Here is a 6,000-nt window from a genome sequence, read left to right as displayed (position 1 = left end):
AACGTGGACAATTCGAAAGAGTTACGCTTATAGATATGCAAAGACTTGCATATTTATATATGTAAGCCTTTCGGACGGGAGACGCATAGGGTTACGCGACTTTGACATTTAAACTACAAGTGTCATCGGCTCGATGGCCGGGACAGAGCAAAAGGGGAAGGCGCGATAGAGGGAGATGCTCACCAAGCTAAACCGGAGACGAAGTAGTCGAGGTCGATGTCACCTACATGAGCATGAACATTTTATAAGCATATAGTTATACAATAATCAAAAAATCACCAACATTTATCTAACTAAAAGCTAGCATATCCAAATACTGACTATAATAACTACAAACTATAAATGCACAAGATTTATCTTACAAGCATACAAGCTAGCAAATTTATCAACCTAACACAAGCATACATGCACATTCACAACAATTTATCAAGCATACAAGCATACATGCATGCACATTCGCAAAGAATTATCTTACAAACTATACAAGCATAAGCTACTATATGCATACAAACAATATGCATATAAATTAAGCTACCATATGCATACAAATTAAGCTACTATAGTTACTATATGCATACAATTAAGCTATTATATGCATACAAACTATAGTTATGCATACAAACTATACAAATTAAGCTACTATATATATGCATACAAACTATAGTTATGCATACAAACTATACAAATTAAGCTACTATATATATGCATACAAACTAAAGTTAGGATTATACATTTTATATGCAAAAATAAAAGAAAAAAATTGCCTGCGGTTGGGGAGGCGGGGAGGGAGGGTGGAGGCGGGGGCCGACGGTGGGGGGAAGCGGGGCCGGCGGGGAGGGAGAGGGGAGGCGGGGGCCGGCGATGGGGGGAGGCAGGCTCGGCACGGGAGGGGGGAGGCGGGGGCCGGCGGGGAGGGGGAGGGCGGAGGCTGAGGCGGCGGAGGCTGAGGCGGCGGCGGCTGGCGGGGAGGGGGGGAGGAGTCGGTGGCGGGGGGCGCGGGGGGAGGCAGGGCCGGCGGTGGGGGGAGGCGGGGCGGGCAGTGTGGAGGCGGATCCGGCAAGGGCGGGGCCGGATCCGTCCGCGGGAGGTAGGCGGCGACGAGGAGAGCGGCGGCGGGCGAGAGAGGTGGGGAAAGAGAGAGCCCGGCCGGGTTTTAACTAAAAAAAAACTAAAAACCTTTGCCGGCGGCCCGAAATAAAGCCGTCGGCATAGGTCTCTTTGCCGGCAGCCCTTACTAAAGCCGCCGACAAAGACCATTTTTCTTTTTTTTTCTTTCCTTATTTATTTACTTCGCAAACTTGGGATTTCTTGCCACTTTAATTTGTCTTAATGTTTTACTAGGAAATGTGTGCAAGGAAAACAAAATTTTTAACTCAAGTCCTCGCTAATTTCAGCTCCGTCGATTCTAAATCAGACGTCACCCTCTCCTGCGGGCCTCGTGACGTCTGCGGGGTAGCTTTTCACAAAAACTTGGGTTTTCATGTCACTTTACTCTATCATAGTGTTGTATTAGGACATGTCAACATGAAAAGCAAACATCTACCCAAGTCCTCAAAGGATTTTGCTCCGTCCGTCCGAATTGCGACTTTTCCCCCCCTAAGTCCGGAATGTTCGTGCGGGTTAGTCTAGTTTGTGAAGGAAGTGCAACCTCAGATTCTTGGATTGTGTTTTCCTCTTAACACCACCTTTATGTACCCATTTGATGACATCATCCAAGATTTCAAATTCTGTAGACCATTCGTTGTGTGATTTGAGGCATCGGCCGATCCTGCGGGCCTCGTGGCGTCTACGGGGTAAATTTTCACCAAAACATTGGTTTTCCTAATGTTTTGCTCTTACTTAGTGTTCTACTACCACATGGGCACATGTAAAACAAAAAATCTACCCCAAGCCCTCATAGAATTCTTCTCCCTCGGTCCGAATTGCGTGTTTCTCTCACTCTAGGGCTTGGGTTTGAATGTTCCTTAGTGTTTTGTTACTAGCTTTTCACCAAAACTTGGGTTTTCATGTCACTTTACTATATCATAATGTTTTATTAGGACATTTCAACATGAAAAAGCAAACATCTGCCCAAGTCCTCAAAGGATTCTGCTCCGTCCGTTAGAATTGCGACTTTTCCCCCTCTAATTCTAGAACGTTCGTGCAGGTTAGTCTAGTTTGTGAAGGATGTGCAACCTCGGATACTTTGATTGTGTTTTCCTCTTAACACCGTCTTTATATACCCATTTGATGACATCATCCAAGATTTCAAGTTCTCTGAACCATTCGTCGTGTGATTTCAGGCATCGCCCTCTCTTGCGGGCCTCGTGGCGTCTGCGGGGTAGCTTTTCACCAAAACTCGTGTTCTCAAGTCACTTTACTCTACCTTTGTGTTGTACTAGCACATGGGGACATGAAAAACCAAAAAGCTACCCAAGTCCTGCAAAGAATTCTGCTCCGTCCGTCCGAATTGCGACTTTTCTACCCTAAGTCCGGAGCTTCCGTGCGGATTAGTCTAGTTTGTGAAGGAAGTGCAACCTCAGATACTTGGATTGTGTTTTACTCTTCACACCATATCTATGTACCCATTTGATGACATCATCCAAGATTTCAAGTTCTCTAGACCATTCGTCGTGTGATTTTAGGCATCGCCACCTCCTGCGGGCCTCGTGGCGTCTATGGGGTAGCGTTTCACCAAAACATTGATTTCCTGATGTTTTGCTCTTACTTAGTGCTCTATTGCCACATGTGCACATGTAAAACAAAAAATCTACCCCAAGCCCTCACAGAATTCTTCTCTCTCGGTCCGAATTGCGTGTTTTCCTCACTCTAGGGTTTGGGTTTGAATGTTCCTTAGTGTTTTGTTACTAGCTTTTCACCAAAACTTGGGTTTTCATGTCACTTTATTATATCATAGTGTTATATTAGGACATGTCAACATGAAAAAGTAAACATCTACCCCATGGACCGACTAAATTATGTCCCGTCGGTATGAATTGAGACTTTTCCCTCAAGTGTGGAACATTGATGCCCATTCGCTAGTATTGTTTGCAAAGGAAGTGTCACATCAGGGCGATGGATTTGATTTTACCATTAACACACCCTTCATTTACATATACATGGCATACCATGCACAAGGGGAAAGCCGGGAAACCATTTATTTCGTCATTTCATGCGTCGATGAACCGATCGTAACCAATTAACTCACAGCCATGCACATTTATGATTTTGGAAACTAAATTTTATAAGTGCAAATTGGGTTCAATCTAAACAACAATATATATTACTCTATGTGTTTACAATATGGTTGATTTACATCACAACCAAACAAAAAAAGGAAAAAATAATATGCTTTGCCGGCGGCTAATATTAGAGCCTTCGGCAAAGCATCCTACGCCGGCAGCTATTTATCGTGGCCGCCGGCAAAGGGTTATTTCTTTTTTTTTGGTTCCGTTCAATTCGAACGGGGGATTTTTGGCAAAAAAAAAAATTTGGGCTTGGCCTTCCACACGGCCGCCGGCAAAGAGTAATTTTCTTTCTTTTTTTTCCGTTCGCGCCAGTGTCCAAATTTGAATGCGACGCGCGGAAAAAATTTGGGCTTTGCCGGCGGCATTTCTCGATGACCGCCGGCAAAGAATTTTTTTTCTGCCTGGCGTTTCGCCCGCCGTTTACCGTGCACGCGGGCCCACGTGCAGGGTTTTTTTGCCGTGAGCTTTTCTTTGCCGACGGGCTTTCGTAGGCTTTGCCGGCGGCCCATCCTATGCCGTGGGCTTTTCCGCCGGCCCACGGCATATCAGCTTCTTTGCCGGCGGCCTGATAGAAAGCCGCCGGCAAAGAGTGTTGCCGCAACGCCACGTTTTCCGGTAGTGCTCTGCCGCCTCGATCCAACGCCTGGAGCAGCGCCGGCGGAATTCGCTCAGCTGGCCGCATCAATTCTCTGCACGCGCGCTCCTTCCTGGCTCCCCTCTTGCCCTTCGTGCTGCTGCTAGGGCATAGCCATGACACCAAAAAGAACAATAGGCCCATCTGCTCCTGATCTCCCCCTCCCTCCTGATCCTTGCACTGGTACTTGGATTTCAAGGTCTCAGCCATGGCGCTGGACTTGCTGTATGTGTTGAGGAATTTCTACGATGGATAGGAACAGATAAGGACAGGCTTATATTTTCTTTCACTTTTTTAGTTCAGTCGGTTTGCAAATGACGTGGCCTCGTTGCAGCACGGTGGCTTGTTCTCAGGTCGCCAGCGCATGCTAGTACTGTCCGAAGCCTCGGCTACAGGTTATGTGAAAATCAAGCTGGTTCCCCCAAATTGATTGCTACTGTACTGGCAAAAATGGCAGAATATTTCCTGGATTTATCTTATACTTCAACCTGTATAACGCCTATGTGACACGCAATTTAACCTAATTGACGACTGTTCATTTACTTGTACATGCTGCTACTTTTATTATGCCATTCTAATTTAACTTAATTTCAAATGCTTACGAATATATGCCCGGTATGTTCGCAATATATGCCACGATCAAGTCTGTAACTATCTAGCAACATGGCACGACAAACACCATCAATGTATCGATAATACCACTAATTACTATAACGTGGGTGCTAATGATTACTACCTTCTTATACCGTGTTAAGGATTACATGACATATTCACGTACATGAGTAAAAATGAAATGCATAAGAACCAATAGTCCACACACATACGGATGGTTATCACCAAGTTCATGGTTCGACCAACACTGCCCCTAGCCGGTGTATCAGACCAGTGCTATGGTTAAACCTAAATAAAATATATTTAAATAAATTAGAAACGGAATTTTCTAGCTCATCTTTTCGCTAACTAAATATATCTCGAGTACTTAACTCGATAAATTATCTTTGTAAAATTCCGGGATTTTACACCAGTGATTATTAATAGTGTACAATTTCGTAAGTCATTTTTTCCCTCTCAGCGTCTCACCGTGGATGAGAAAAAGAATCCGTGGTTCAGTACGCTGAAATCCTAACGAAGAAAGAGGAGTTGTACACCCAGATGGCTGACTTCCAAAGGAAGTTCAGGATTCCTGGGAGGGTAGGCTGGCAGGATAGGATGCTCCTGCAGCAACTTTCTGGACACGTCAAGGCTAGACCTGATGATTCACACCGGTAAAAATCATCTGTACAGCTATGTGTCATCTTTCTTTCTTTTTGTATTTCTGTTTTCAGATCTTATAATCATCATCTGATGTCCTGCAGGCTCCTGCATCAAAGATGTCAAAGCCGACGTCGGTTTTTTACGTTTTCTGGGGGCGCTGTATTTTGTCCAGGTGTTTCCCGTGGGTTTGGGTTGGTTGACGGAACATCCTGAACCAGCTAATTTACTGCTAAATACAAAATAAGTGTTGTCGATTTTTTTTACTGCCGTACAAATCACGTAAATAGCTATTTTTATACTCATTCCATCTTCTCAAGCAAACACAAAATGGAACCATTCCGTTCTATTACGTCAACCAAATAAATTCCACCGTCATTCAATCTCCTCAACCAAACACCAAACTGAAAACCATAGGAATGAAATTCCACCCCATTCTGAAACCAAACACAACCTTAGCCTTGGGTTTTGGTGGGTTGAAGAAGCGAAATCAATGAAGTCAATATCTTGTCTGGCAGATGATAAATATCATGTTGTGTTGATTGACTTTCAGAAAACTAGCTAGGAATTGTGCTGGCATGCACTGAATTTGAGTATGCATGAAGGTCATTAGTACTGCTCTTGTGTATTTATATATGTGATCCTTGGTCGCATGACAAAAAATGGATGTATCTATTTCTAAAAAGTGTCTAAATACATGTAAAATTTCGACAAAAATTATGAAACGGAGGGAGTATAATTATAGATCTTCTGACTGGACGTACGGAGGACCCTGATATTAAAAACGTACGGATTATTTCAACTCATAGTTCTTGATTGTTTCGGATTATACTTTGTCCAAATTGTTTCTATTCACATTCTTTGCTTACGATCGTAAATTCTGTGTCA

This window comes from Brachypodium distachyon, chromosome 4 (genome assembly GCF_000005505.3).
Source record: "Brachypodium distachyon strain Bd21 chromosome 4, Brachypodium_distachyon_v3.0, whole genome shotgun sequence".
Taxonomy (NCBI): Eukaryota; Viridiplantae; Streptophyta; class Magnoliopsida; order Poales; family Poaceae; genus Brachypodium; species Brachypodium distachyon.
The sequence above is the reverse complement of the archived record's forward strand: the minus strand, read 5'-3'. Positions refer to the sequence as shown.